This window comes from Denticeps clupeoides, chromosome 8 (assembly GCF_900700375.1).
Source record: "Denticeps clupeoides chromosome 8, fDenClu1.1, whole genome shotgun sequence".
NCBI lineage: Eukaryota > Metazoa > Chordata > Actinopteri > Clupeiformes > Denticipitidae > Denticeps > Denticeps clupeoides.
The window spans coordinates 15,214,332-15,229,898 of NC_041714.1; the positions used below are offsets into that span (position 1 = coordinate 15,214,332).

At 43.8% G+C, this 15,567-nt stretch overlaps 1 protein-coding gene across 5 annotated transcripts in view; it reads right to left on the reverse strand.

The window, feature by feature from the left end:
• inpp5a (inositol polyphosphate-5-phosphatase A) overlaps positions 1-15,567 on the reverse strand; it is a 108,200-nt gene that overhangs the window by 18,636 nt on the left and 73,997 nt on the right. The window lies entirely within an intron of this gene.

Below are 15,567 nucleotides of genomic sequence, written 5' to 3' on the forward strand. Positions count from 1 at the left end.
TCCTTCCACCACTAAATGTACCATGCACCTGCACGTTTCAAAAACATGGTTTTGAATATGGATTTTACATTCATTTATGCGGGATGGTAGTAGCCTAGTGGGTAATACACTTGCCTATGAACCAGAACACTACAGAGTCACAGGTTCAAATCCCACTTACTACCATTGTGTCCCTGAGCAAGACACTTAACCCTAAATTGCTCCAGGGGGGGACTGTCCCTGTAACTACTGATTGTAAGTCGCTCTGGATAAGAGCGTCTGATAAATGCCATAAATGTAAATGTAAATGTAAATTTAATCCAGTTACATTCATCCAGTTGAGCGTGGTACGAAAATCAGCAGACGGTGCAAAGCAAGGAGGAAAAACACACCTTATACTGGTCAAAATAGGACTCTGAACCTCTCTCCCTCGGACACACACACACGCACGCACGCGCACTCATACGCACACTCACTCGCGCGTGCACACACACGCATGTGATCAGGTGGGAGTAAGAATGATTACTCGTTTATTGCTTTTAAGGGAACAACTGATAACAGCCTAATGTACTCATGCAGTATGAAAGGTTGAAACGCAATCCCTTCTGTCCCAGGCCATAAAGGCGGGTAAATCTGAAAACACCGGAGGAAGAGTCTCCCACTCTGCTCCTCTTCATTTCTGGTGGTAGGTAGTGACCCTGTGGACTGTGTGCACAGCTAAACTCCCTTTTGTGGACTCTTTTAACAATTAGTTAAACATTGGACCATCTGTGTTTGAAGAACATTTGAATGGGGTAATCCTGCAGCGTGTGGTTCCCATACCTCACGGTGGGCATGTGGACCTGATTGAAATTCAAAGCACAGATTAGTTAATCAGGTCAGGCCTACATAATGGGCAAAGGGATCAAAACAACAGGACAACAACAAAAAGGGGCCTTTATGGAATTAAATGTCACAAATTGGTCCCACTAGGTCAGACATGGCACCCGGATCAAAAACATTCGCCCGCAAACCTCACCCTCACATCTCATCACACACCCCCTAACACCACCTCCACCACCAAGTTCTCTTTAACTGGTTTCAGCTTTCTGAAGCCGGAAAAAAAACGCTCCATCTTTCACTCATTTGGGTCCTCCAAATGCAGGGTCAATATGCTCCCCTGGCATCCAAATGCTAATGCGCTTAAAGGCGCTTAAGGAGCTTTGTGCGCTGAATAGGCCAAAGGAGGAGAAGGAGAATGGGGAGCGGTGGAGATACTTTCTCTGTCGGAGAGTCATTGTAGCCACCGGTGAAGAAACAATGAGCGGAAATTCATCCTTCTCCTCTCTCGGCCCTCAACCGCTTCGGCGATATAAATTCACAAATGATGCCAAGCGCCATCCATCACGGGCATCAACGTGCACTTATGACGAAAGAACAAAACCTTGTCATGGGAGAAGACATTATCTTATTCAAATTAGCCTTTCGAGTTTTTTGAATGCTACAAGGGTTTGCCTCTCTTTACAATTAACCAGAAGAGCGGAAAAAAAGAACAAGAAAACCTTCTGTCGGCTTCTTAAATCCAAAACTCAGCCAAGCAGAAAACCTTTGCCATTTCAGAGGCTGCCTGCCTGCCTTGATGCACATAACTTATTGAAAGGAAAACTCTTGCATTTTCCACGGTACAGAAACGGACCCCTCTATTCATGTTCAAATGATTCATATAATCCATGGGCATGGCCATAGGCGAAAAAGAACAGCCATGGACAGAGTCACAATACACGAGAACACAATGCATGCCGGGAGTTACAGTATTTTGTAACAGTTTTTTGGTCCCAATACATTAAAAGCATCAGGGATTGGCCGGGACAGGGTGAATTCTCCTTAGGAAAGTGTGTGTTGCAAGGCGTGAGATGGGATCGATCTGTCCACTCGCTTGCTTCCTGACAGTGACTGATCATAGCACTGCGGGCGGCTCCGCTGTCACAGGCCCCGCTGATTGAGCGCCATTGATCGGTGTCGCAGGACATCCCAGTTTTAACAGAAACGTCTCTGCGAAAAAAGTTGGCAAAATGGCTGTCTGTACATCCCCCAAGAATCATTACTTGTGATGTCAGGCCGCACAGGTACCGACCCGCCTTAACAAAGGCCAATTATTAATGAGACCCTCATGCCGCTGCTTTTGGCTCATGCATTTGGAAGGTCAGCCTTGGTCGTGAGTGACCCAAGCACTCACAAACAAGACAAGCGGTGGGCATGAGTTAACCGGTGCACTGAGAGACGAGCATGAGCACAGTGTGTAGTCTCTCTCCTTACCACGGCCCATCAAAACACTGAGCGCTAAATCAATTTTGTCTGGATGCACTCTCACCAGCCGCCCCTCTGCAAATGATATTAACATAATCCATTGGAGGGCAATTGAGCTCTTGATTTGATGTGGCTGAGGGAGGGAAAGAAAGAAAGGGGAGAAAATGGATGGAAGCTAACATTGCCACAAATGAAGATTAAAATGTGCAATTATGGTCATTTTAGAACAGTTTAATTACAGCATTGCACCTTTCTCAGCGTTTTTTTTTTTTTTTTTTCTCGAATGGCTAGGACCTGGGAGATCTGGGAGCATTGGGGGAGGAGACAGGCAGAGAGGACCCTGAGCATCATCGGTGGAATAAGCTCATCAGAATCCATGGAGAAAACGAACTGTGAAAAGATCACTTAATTCAAGCTGCCTCCCGTTGAAAAGAGAGGTTAAAAGCAATCCGGCCCAACACCAAAGCGCAAGAGCCACCGGTCACCGGGGAACCCTTGATTCAGTAAGATAAACAGATGGGAGCCCTGCTCAAAGAGAGCCACCCACAACAGCTACGATGGCCAAAAATGTTTTTCTTACCTTAAATTTTTGCTGACATAACAAACCCAGCCACTGGGGACACATGTGATCATGTGTTCCTTGGTGCCAGTCACAAGCCCATTTAAATGGGGAGGGTTGTCAGGAAATTTTGCCAAATCTTTTGTGCGGCCAACCACACCGACTGATCCGCTGTGGTGATCCCTGACTGGAGCACCCAAAGGGGACAACGACAACGTGCATAAAGTGAAGTAAAACATTGTCACATTTCACTTCCAAATCACATTGGATTTCCTTTGTACTGGACAAGTTTAAAAGCACACTGACTTCAGTGTCTGTTCACTTGATGTTTTTCCACTCCACAGTTTGTTCAAATCATGCGCTTACATGCCATTTAAGAAACCAAGAAGTGGTACTCTTTGGTACTGAGCATGCATTCACTGGTATGTTCTAGTGAAGACCCTAAACACAACTGTAGCTACAAACCTTAAGATATGACTTGCGATCTAAATCATATAAAACAGTGGCTGCAACTTGAAGCACTAGCATAAATTCATCCACTTAATCCTCACAACAGGTTGGTAGTAGCCTAGTGGGTTACACACTCGCCTGTGAACCAGAAGGCCCAGGTTCAAATCCCACTTACTACCATTGTGTCCCTGAGCAAGACACTTAACCCTAAGTTGCTTCAGGGGGGGACTGTCCCTGTAAATACTGATTGTAATTCGCTCTGGATAAGGGCGTATGATAAATGCTGTAAATGTAAATGTAAAACAACTTAATACAAAAAAATGTCACTTTAGTGTTCTTTACAGCATCAACACATCAATCTACTTCTACCAGTAGAGGGTTATGCCAAGCAGCCTACTGGTCTTTAAACCACAGTGGCTGCGTCCACTGCTCATGACAATTTCACAGTTTTGTAATACCAATGTTACGGATACAAATAAACGGTTGCATCCACATTTTTAAGAACATTAGGCTTTGAGGCAGAGGGTAAATATGCAAGGGAATAAGATAGAGGGGAGTAGTGAGCAGAACGAGACAAAAGACTAGAGCACGGCCCACTGGCGGATTTAAAGAATCATTCTCCATTAACGGCAGGTGGGTGCAGGGCAGGGCCACCATGTCAACAGAGGTGATGGCACTGTCACGTCTGGCCATTACTTTCACACAGCAGTACGCCAGGTGTGCCAACTGCTCAGCTCATGCCAAGGGCTGGCAGCGTTCTTGCCTCAATCTCGCCACGGCTTTAATAGAAAAAAAAAGAATCTGGGTATCAATCTTCCACTCCTGGACAGCCATTACAGTGAACCTCATTCAGCTCCATTTGCTGGAGACCTTCCAGAGAATTCCACAGCTGGGCGGCCAGCTAATTAATCCCAGTGAATGAGATATATTTATTAATGCTTAAATGCAACACTCAAGTGAATGCAACAATGTGAATCTTCACAGCAACACTGTGAAACTAATATGGTCACAGTGGTTCACACAATTTCTTTAAATTAATTTATCTGGAAAAAAAAAAGTAAAGGTCTTTCCAAATAAACCAAAACCGGACTCATTTTAAATATTTATTAGTGTTTTTCAACATGGCTCCATCAATTCTAGCCATGTCTTTAAATTGGACATTGACCAATTATTCCCCATGTCCTTGTGTGTCATCGGGGCAGAGGCTAGACGAATTCACAAAAAATGCACATGCACACACACACACACACACACACACACACACACACACACACACACACACACACACACACACACACACACACACACACACACACACCATGAAATTGTTATGATACTTATATTCAGTATCACTGAATATTCTGTCCTGCCAACGTAGAAGATATAAGATAAGGATCTAGGTCCACTCGATCGCTTGTAGGGAAATGCTGATAATCTATCTGTCCCTGATCTGCAGGTTTCATTATAGGTGTGGTCCCTTTATATATAAATTAGGCCCAGTGGAATACTTAGGTATAAGCATCTTGTCATTGTCCGTATGGTTGCTGGGAAAAACAATAACATTTTTGTGATTCGTTTTCAATAATACGAAAAAACCACAATTTATAACAGGATGCACACTTTATAACAGGATGCACACTGCTTGCAGAATCCTGATGGTCATATATGGACCAAAATCAGGAATTTTTTGTTGTCCCTCATCTGAAACCTACATTGGCCTGGACAGAAACAACTTCTCAATCTAGATGCCGATGCAATTCATTTACAAGCATTGTCAATTCTAATGTTGAAAATTTTCTTCTGCCATTTTGAGAAGAGGGAGAGTTTTGAGGAGGGAGAATTTGAAAAAGAGAGAAGGCGCTTTTGTTATTTTTCAGTCCCAGACTAAGCTGGACACTGAGAAATGAAAGACATTTCCCCTTAAACCCCTTAAAGAGAAAAAAAGGCATTCCGCGCCCACACATCCTACGAGCAACGGACGCACATTTTCCCATCATCCCCGCAGAAGTGCTGCATCCATCACAGTGATTTTGGCGACGTAGGGGGTCTTCCCAACTACGACGCCCCTTTCTCAAACCCCTGAGCCCCATTAAAAATAGTGAGAGGCAGAGTTAGAGGCAACAATATTGCTCCCTATTTATCTGGTCCCATTTTAACATCTGGGAAACCTCTCTAAAACAATGGCTGCCACTGCAAGGGGGTGTCACTCACCCCTCCACAACACCTCCCCAACCCTCCATGGCACGTAAGGGGGTCCCAGCCAAATGCATTTATCCTTTCCATCGAATAATAGACAGGCCACAAATCATCCGGGACAACAGGGATGTATATGCGTGGTGGTTTGTGTGTGTGTGTGTGTGTGTGTGAGTGAGTGAGTGTGTGTGGTATTTAACTCCTGTTCTGGCCCTTTTTTCAGTGCCCCCACAGGACAAATTGCCCAGCTTGGTAGTCTTTCAGGGGCAGTGCAGCGCGAGGAGAATGGGACAGGGCTGAAACACAGAGAACAGGCCCATAAAAATTCATCACTTTGACCCTGCCGACCTCAACCCGGGGGTAACACACACACACAATCCTGAGCAGAGGACAACCCCTATGTCACATATAGACATAAACAGTGCAGTGTCACTGTATTTAAAGAAAAACATAAGGAAAAAAAGAAATGCCATGTGTTCACACACCACATAAAATGTTAACACACACACAAACTCGCAACCACCACAGTGAGCGGGTGAACAGATGCTTCATTGTCAGCAGGAGAGGGTGTGTGTATGTGTAAAGTGGTTGTAAAAGGAGGACCCTTCATTCCAGCACAGAAAAAAAGAGAGACTATTCCTGACCAATCATCGGCACCTTTACAAAGAGCAGTTACCGGGCTGGCCAATCAGCAGGATCCGCCCTCTATTTCATGCGCGTGTTTTCATCACATCGATCGGAGCAGATGTGCGCAAGGCTGTTTAACTCTCGGCTCCCCTGTGACCCTCGCAAGGCACTTTGGAGCTTTATAGCGCGCAAGTACATTAACAGGGCGCCCAACCGACTTGAAAACGGCTGTATAATAAAGACCTGCTTGTCTTGATTACAGGTCTGTTCCCACTAGGTCACTTGCAGAATTTCTGAGTACTGGTACTGTCTCCTGCAGGGACTTGCATGGCAGATGAATTAGATTGTGACCAATCTAATGACCTTTGTGACATCTGTTTTCAGACCATGTTACACATTCCAGGGAATTATTTAAAAACACAGTTGATATTCACCCAACAGAATTATTGCAAAAGAAAAAATAGACAAAAAAAAAAGCACACAGCACTGCTATTTAACACATGGATTCTGAATACAATTTGAATACATAGCTGAATACATTTAGGCCAATGTATTCACCGAATTCTGAAGAGAAAGTGATTGTGTTTGTCATACACAGCAAGCACAGCACACTGCGCACACAACAAAACATGTCCTCTTCATGAAAAGCACCTGGGGAACAGTGTGTAGGGACAGTACCTTGCTTAAGGGGACCTCAGTGGCAGTGATGGATCGGGATGCTTCCTTACCTGCTAGGCTAAAACTGGCCCTGTGCAATGCAACTTAAGACATCTGCTTGAAACTTCTAGATGGATATATCTACATGACACAACCGATGTACCTGGAGCAAATAAATGTGGCTGATTTATTTCATATGGTTACTTGCTGCCGGCATCTACTTATCTCTAATCAGGAAGTCTTTTTAACGTCTATTTACTCAAGTCCCCTTAAGCACCTAACACCCCCAGGCCCTTGCACACAAGCATCAGGTTTAATCAGAACGCCACTCAAAAGTGGCTCGCGGGGTCCATTAGGGCGTGCAGAGTGATTAGCGATTAGCGTTGTCTGCTAAACGAGAAGCACTGCCGGAGTTCATTACGGCGCCGATCAATGGAGGTCACGGACCAACAATTAATGACGCCGTAATCCAGGTGCTAACAAGAACGGGTGAGACAGAAGGAGATCACCACATCAGAAATACCAATCTAATCGGCGTCATCTGAGATCTCCTCAAAGGACACGCCGCCCCCCCACGGCTATTAACAAGCATCTCGTCTAATCTATAGTGATTAACCCCTAATCCGCAGAGATCAATAATCATTTTACGCTGACCAATGTGCTGCCTGTTAACGGCAAAGGCAGACGTGGCCACGTGGGAAATAAGACCACTTTGCCGAGACACTAATGCGAGGTACATTTACATCACGACACAGCTGCACAAACACAATCTCTATTAAAATGAAATACATTTTTCAAGCCTTGTATTGTTCAAGGTAAATGCCCCTCATTAAATATCAATACAGACATCTCTTTAATGACTTTCTAATCCCTATATTAAAAAAAGTGCCGCTATAGGGACAACGTGCAGTTCACTGATGTTTCATAATAACAACATTTTACCAGAATATGTACTATATGATAAAACTACAACAAAATATGAAAAGTAGCTCTGATTTCATGCAAATATGATTATCAAGACTGTTTAGTTAGAAGTTACTGAGCAAGAAACTGATATTCAGCTATAATAAACCATATGAAATATCTAGACCCATCTTCTGAAAACAAACAAACAAACAAACAAAATTACTGTTTGTTGCCAAACTCCAGTTTACATGAATGTCTACAACATTTTAGTGAAAATTTGTACGATTTACGTTGCTGTTTATTTCATGCCTGGGTGCGCAACTGTTGAAATTCACTCTCCCACAGCGTACAGTGTGAAAGGTGACTGGCACAATGCTGCCCGGATGATTCATCCTCAGCACCACCCTTTCATTTGTGTGCACCATTTCATCCAAATGATGAGTTTGTCCTGGGGCCGACGAGGGAGAGGTTAGGAGGGCAAGGTGCGGATAGGAGACCTACGCTCTGCAGCGTGCTAGGCAACCATTCTGTGGGTGGGCTTTGTGATCTGTGTCTCTTTTTTGAACCAATTTTTCATGCCCATCCCTCTGGATGTGACCCTTTAACAGGCTCCTTTATACGACTGACAGCCCCTGCGCAGGACAACATGTTGCTCCTCTGATAGCATGAAATCGGGAACAAAGGCCCCCCTGCTGGGAAGAGGTAGAGGGGATCCGCCGAGGCGCGCTCTCCAACAGCTCGGCTCCCTCCTGCCCACAAACAGATGTTAACCCGGCACAGCCCTTCCCAAGCCCCAGAGAACGCCTCTCCAAAAGCCCCTTACAGGAGAAATGGGCCTGAACTGCATTGTTTTTGCTCCTCCTGCCACCTTCAAGACAAAAGGCCAAGAGACCCTCTATAGTTCAGGCAATATGGCCATCATGGATAAATCAATAAAAGAGTTAAAAGAACAGAAGAAGGAGAAAACAAAACAAAAAAAAACAGTTGAATTAACACAAACTGGGGCCAATGAATTCTTAACGCACTGCATAATGGGAACTTAAATATGAGGGGGAGAAGGCGCTTTTAATGGTGTTAACATGGAGTTACCCAGAATGCCCAAGCTTTTGGGCAAACATCTCTGCGCAGCATCAGATTATATACTTTTGCAAGCAGAACATTATCTAAATCATTTGGTAGTCTGGGCTTTTTTCAACACAAACCTGTAAAAATATTGTGCAAAATGTTAAAAAGCTCCAAGTTGGAGAAATATAGCCCCAAAAAACCCCAGATGTTTTGGAGAAATATTTTGTATTTACTAGATTAGGCCAATATACTAAATATATTTCTTTCAAATTTTTTTAAATTATTTTTAATGTTTCAGTAGGTAGAAAAAGCTTTTAATTTTTGGACATTCTTTGTTTTATTAGATAACCTTGACATAGTAAAATATCTGCATTTCTCTAAATGGCAAGTGCCCCCCCCCCCCCAGATATTTATCGTTATTGGATTTGTTCATATTCCAATACAGCTCTGTAGAATAAGGTGGATATAAGGAATGGTGGGCCAAACCACACAGCGCTCAGTAACAGAAAAGCTCCAGGCAACCTGCTGTGTAGCCATAGTGCTTCGTTTAGATCACTCAAGCAATGTGAGGCTCCAGACATTTATGAGACCACTTGATGTGAAGTGTAAGGGCGTGGTCATAACGCTCAGAAAAGCCGCGCCCCTCCCTCTCTCTTTCTCTGGCTGCAAGAGAGGGCTGTCATGAATCTGCCCGATTACATAACCTCTCCCCACTGCAACAACACGACTGGTCCAGAGCTCCGCTTGGCACCCCGCTCTGCCTAACGAAGCCCCCCAGCCCCTCCAGCCTCAAACGGATCTCATTGTCTCTCCCTCACTGAATTAGTCAAAAATAGACTGACATCATACAAGCGGGCTTCTATCTGGCCGCCACAAAGAACTGCCTGTGTGTCGCAGTTTATGCCACATTTCACTAGGACTACATTAAAAAGGCCTCTGTTACCGGTGTTTAACCGCGCCCTGTTCTGTCTTCTGAAAATGCAGTAATAATATACTTTCGTATTGAAATGCTTAATTTCAGCTTACCGGCTGTCTGTTCATTAGATATTTATCATCATGTATTCCCACTGTACTACTCAGCAGTCTTTATAACCCTTTACACGCGACAATAAAACTTGATAGGTGGGTGTATCAAGTAAAGTGGCCAGTTAGCACATTACAAAACAGCAGAATGCCCCTGAAGTAGGTGAGAGAACAATATAAACAATGCATATAGTTTGGAAGCAGATACTGTCCATTTGGAACTAAAATTTGGGAAGGAGGTCCTTGTCCTTGGTAATTGTACAGCTGACTGTTGTCTCATTCTCAGTGCTGACAGGCCATTGGTCTCCTAGCCAATCCCAGCCAATTCTTACTTCCTGACCAAGTTTAATGGCAGACCTTTCAACAAGGGAAAAAAAAAACATTAAATAAATGAACACACAAAAAACAGCTCATCAACCCTCATCTTTTCTCTCCTCCAGAGGGACGGGTGCGTAAAATGCATAATTTTCTGTGCTGTGAGAGGCAAGACCTACGAGCAATGGAATGCCATTAAGGAGGAGAAAAGAGGACAGTCAAAGGAAAAGTAGAGGATATAGTAAAAATGGCTAGGAAAGCAGGGACACTAAAGCTGATAAATAATGGAAACTACTCCAATGCGGAAAACACAGGAACAACCGGTTCTACATATCAGTTTTTAAATTCCGATTATGACCTCTTTATCATACAGCAACTCCATATATACACAAAACACAGACTATTCAGGGTTCATACACGTTTTTAGAAAATAATTTTCATGACAATCCTGAAAAGGTTAAACAACAAGGTTTCTTCCTCCACATTTTCCCGAGTAAAATGGACCCCTATCATGGATCATCAGCTGTAATTTACATGACAAGCGACTGCAGAGGTGCTGGAATATGGAAGCAATACCACGCGATGTGGTTCACTAAAGCCAGCAAAGATACTATAGACCTGTGCTAGTTTTAAATGTAAATGTAAAAAAAAATTCTCATGCAGTTCTTATACATTCACGTATCTATCATATTTCAATAACTTTTTCATAAGTTTATGTTTATTTCGTATCCCCAAACTTTTCAAGGCCCAAATTCCATGACTTTTCCTGGTTTTTAACGACTGTAGGAAACCCTGTATATTTAAAATAAATAAATGATTATATTTCTGTCTGGTGCATGGGTCAGAGTTATATATATATGATCTTAACTTGAAGCAGATTAGCTTTTTTTAATGATTTCTGATTTAATGATTTCTTTCTTTAATGATAATGATTATTTTCATATTCTTCTCAAATGGTTCTGAGGAACCCTATCCAACTGAACTATTGGACTTTAATAAGCTACTGATCAAAACCAACTGTCATCAAAAATGTATTTACCACAACTGGACAAAAACAATGTAACCAATACAACAATGTTGATTGATTACAACTAAAAGGAACATCTAAACAGCATTTATCCTGGTAAAACATTGATTATAATGAACATGGAACGGTTGCTGTTGAAAGATAAAGGCATTTTTTGAAGTGCACCGCACACTCGTTCTTTTGAAAGATGGACAGTAAAGCCCACTTGACTTCACTCGACTCGAAACGTTTGGATGCATCTTAGCCCATGTCAAAGCCACGTACGGCCCTGGGCCTGCAGTGGGGGGGTGATGCTGGTGCCAGGCGCTGCCCTCGCCCCCTGGGCTCACGCCATCTCTCGCTGGTGGCCCCTCAAACGCTCTCTTGTTAACGAGAGCCCCCCGTGGACGGGAACAGAAGCCAGCGGTTGTTCTTGGCCGGTGTTTGCGCCCGTTTGTCTCGCACGGCATTCGGATCAAGGCGCCGTAGGCTTGAGGTCTTCCATTGTAACGAAGCTCTCCTCTCCGTTTCATCATTACGCCAGCCGCGCAGCAGCGACGAGGCGGAGATAAGAGCAATGAAGCGTTCGTCTCAAGCAGCCGTCTTTATCAGCCATGGCTGTAATTACCTCTATTGATGGGCTCATTTCCTTATAGCATTAAACTCTGACCAATCAAGTAGGTGTGGCGCTAATACAAGCTTATCATCAGGCCCACTTACAAAGAACAGTGTGTCATAAACAATGGCTAACCTCATTTAGCGCGGTTAGAATGGGGAATGCTGACTCTCGCCAGCTGAAATAATTGCTTTGTGTAGCCCATCTTGTCGGGGAGCTTTATGACTGTGAAATTGATGTTAATGCAATGAAAGCAATGTTTAAGCAATTTGTGTCAAATTAATATTAAAATCTGGATTTCAAATGAGGACACATTGCTTAATGGACCCTGTATGAGTGTGTGTGTGTGTGTGTGTGTGTGTGTGTGTGTGTGTGTGTGTGTGTGTGTGTGTGTTTTCAGTTACTGGCAACCAGGTTGGTGTAAAGCTGCAAGTGTACAAAACTTTTGCAAGCATGAGGGCCTGTAGGGCAAAATAGAAAGCTAAGGGGGATTGTGGGTAAGTGTCCAGGCTGGACAGAAAGTCCAGGAGGGTCATGGGTGCTGATGTCAGAAATGAGGTGGGGGTGGGTTTGGCTAATCAGTGCTAGTTCACTGGCTAATGGATGGATGGATCCCAAAATTAATTAGCCTGACTAATGTACTGTACACTTAATTACACTGCTGGCCCTGTGATTTATGGGCAGGGTCCCAAACGCACAAATGCGCCATGAGAAGGAACAGAGAGGAGAGGACGCCATGGCGGGACAAGCTCTTCACCCGTAACAGGGGTACGGACCCATTTAACAACATACACCAACCTGCACGAAAATTCACATCGACACAAGGCCCACTAACACAGAACACACTCACAAATATTTCTAAAATCTACAGACCAAGATAACATCTAAAGCTATTTTAAAAAAGAGCAAAGAACACTACAGAATTTTGGATTCAGTGTAAGGAACTAAAATTGTATTATTATTATTTTTTTTTTACAGAAAACAAATCTTTGGTAAATAAATAAATGAACAAACATGCATGTTACTGAATAGATGTGAGGGGAAAAAATTCCCCTCTCCAGCTATTTTTTTGGAAACAATTTGCCCAAAACCTCTGAGCAACTTTTCAGGCACAAAATTTAATGTCAATGTACTAAAAACACACACCTGTTTTGTTCAACAACCAATATTTCCCCATTTATTTTTTACATACTTAATTTTAATATACAGCATTTATTTGTTTAAAAAATAAATGTGTTCTTTTTTTCAAAATTCCGAGTAAGGACTAGCAAACAAAATTGAAGATCAACATTATCAATGCCAGAGAGCCCAAAATGGCCAATCAGACAACACTGACTCAACACTGGCCCCGCCCACATGCTGTAAAAAGCTCCAGAGTGTGAAAAATGAAGCGTTTATAAGCCCGCTGTGTCATTAAGAAGCAGTTTACAGCGCTCATTTGGAGAGGGAGGGTCCAGTAATTTCACGCTGCTTCGGGGAGAGAATAAACTTGGACAAACGAGGAGGGGCACAACTTCACCTCCTCCAAACACAGACAGGTGGCGCTGTCTCTATCCACTTTGTAATCCAGAAGCCTGAGCAGGTTTCTCAGCCTGAACCAGTCCAGATAAAGTCCAATTAAAACAAGCAGAAGCCAAGTCACCGGGACAGTAGATCAAGTCGGTAATTAACCTCCCTGCCGGACCCCCATCAATCTCAAACTGGAGTAGGGCAGTGTGCAACGCGCCATTTTCCCACAAATTAAATTTACATTTGATTACGTTTAATTAGGAGGGATTTTAAATATACTGGAGCGCATGCACTGAGCCCTTCTGCAGTCACGAGCCTCCGCTGATTCACGGCCATCTTTTGCCCCAAGGGAATCGTGCACCTTTTCCTCTCAGACGAATTACTCCCCAAATAAGTGACCATTATGTCCACTTCTCAGCATTGTACGGCAAATATTATTTTACAAATATAACAACTATCTAAAACTATAACAAAAAAGCATCCAATAGCATTAATGTCTGTGACAACCCGAGTGTGTGTGTGTATGTATGTATGTATTACATATATGTGCATTAATAAGTGCATCCTGTCTTCCGGCCCACAGCCCCTTTGCGGCGCTCAGCTCTGATGCCTGTGAATGAATGCCGCAGCGGCAGAGACCACCTCCAGGGAGATCAGGCCGGGCATTTGTACCCACGTGGACGTGTCCTTTGTCCCCGGTGAAAAGCCCATCTGAATGGGGGTCAATTGAAGCCAATTCCCCTCTGTCTGCCACAATTAATGTGTTCCCTGCTCGGAGAGGGGAGGGAAGGGCCAGTACCCCCACCCTCCATCCCAGTCTGTGGTTACAGATCCCACAGCCCAAGAACGCCAAGAATCTGCCACCTGTGTCCAGCAGTGACAATGACACCAGCCCCTCCTGCCCCCTCAACCACTGGGAAGCCATGGTGCATTATGGGGAGAGGTACTGTTCCTTTTTCATGTAGGTCTCTAGCCAAACTTCCATTACTTCCCTGTATCTGTATCAGTGTGTGTGTGTGTGTGTGTGTGTGTGTGTGTTTCTATACTTACGTTGAACCGTAAATCAACCCATGATTGGGTCTGACCAATCAATATAGTAGAGGCAATCTCTATCCATAGCACTAATTGTACTGTTGACGTTAATCGCTATTAAACTGCTGAAATACAGCCGGAGGTTTGGGCCACGCCAGTTTGGCTCATCATTGAGTGTGTGTGTGTGTGTGTGTGTGTGTGTGTGTGTGTGTGTGTGTTTTATGCTGGCTGGTTCTACTCAACCAGGTGGTCCTGTGCAGGTACTAAATCACGCCCTCATTTCCCAGCGCGGCTGGCATTAATGAGCCTGTTGCATCAATGGCACCGGAGAAAGAAGAGGAAGGAGGGAGGGAGGAGAGTGAGGGAGAGAGAGTGTTCATGGCTCACAGCACAGACTTCCTCAAAAGGTCTGAGAGCCACCTTAAAAGCCCCCCCTGCGGTGCAATCCCCACCCCATCACTGCACACTGAAAACCAAACGCTAACATCTGTCCCGACAACTGGATATGTGTCAAGCAGAAAAGAATATGTTTTTTTCTGGACAGTAAGAATTAAATATCAGGTAAATCTTTATTTTAATCATTAAAACATTTGCTGAAAGTACCGAAACATACCTGTGTATTTTTGGGGCAATTGTTCCTGTAAAAACGGAATGCAGTTTAATTATTTGACTGTGCCGGTTCACAGAATACCTGCTGCTGAACACATATTAAAGCTCCAAGTGTGTTTTATTTGTTAAAAAAATAACACTAAAAAAGGGAATAAATCTAGAGAACATTTTGAAAAGTTAAAACATGCAGCAAATTCTCAGAGTGCACTCAGCACTCAACTACTGCCACGGGGCAGTGGTTGGAGTAGTGGGTGAGGAAATGGACCCGTAACCAAAAGGTTACCGGTTCAAGCAAAGCACCGCCCCCACACACTGCTCCCCGGGCACCTTTCATGGATGCCCACTGCTCACCAAGGGTGATGGGTCAAAAGCAGAGGACACATTTCGTTGCATGTACTGTGTGCTGTGCAGTGTTTCACAATCACTTCACTTTCACTGTCTTTTTTCTCTAAAGGCTCTAAAGTTTTTTATTATAACACGAGTTTGCACACAAAATAACCAGCTTTGCACAGTAAACATTGGCTGACGGCATAAGGTTCTCTGAAGAATTGGGTGGGAAGAGTGGAACCTACCACACAGGATGAAGGCCTTCATTAGAGCATGACAACCGACTGAGGCAATGCCCCCCTTCTTCACTGGAACAATGCTTTCGACAGTGGCCATTGTGTAAAAGTGCCACAGTGTTCCTATTAGCCTCACACAGAATTGCACTCTGTTACACACTGCAGATATCAG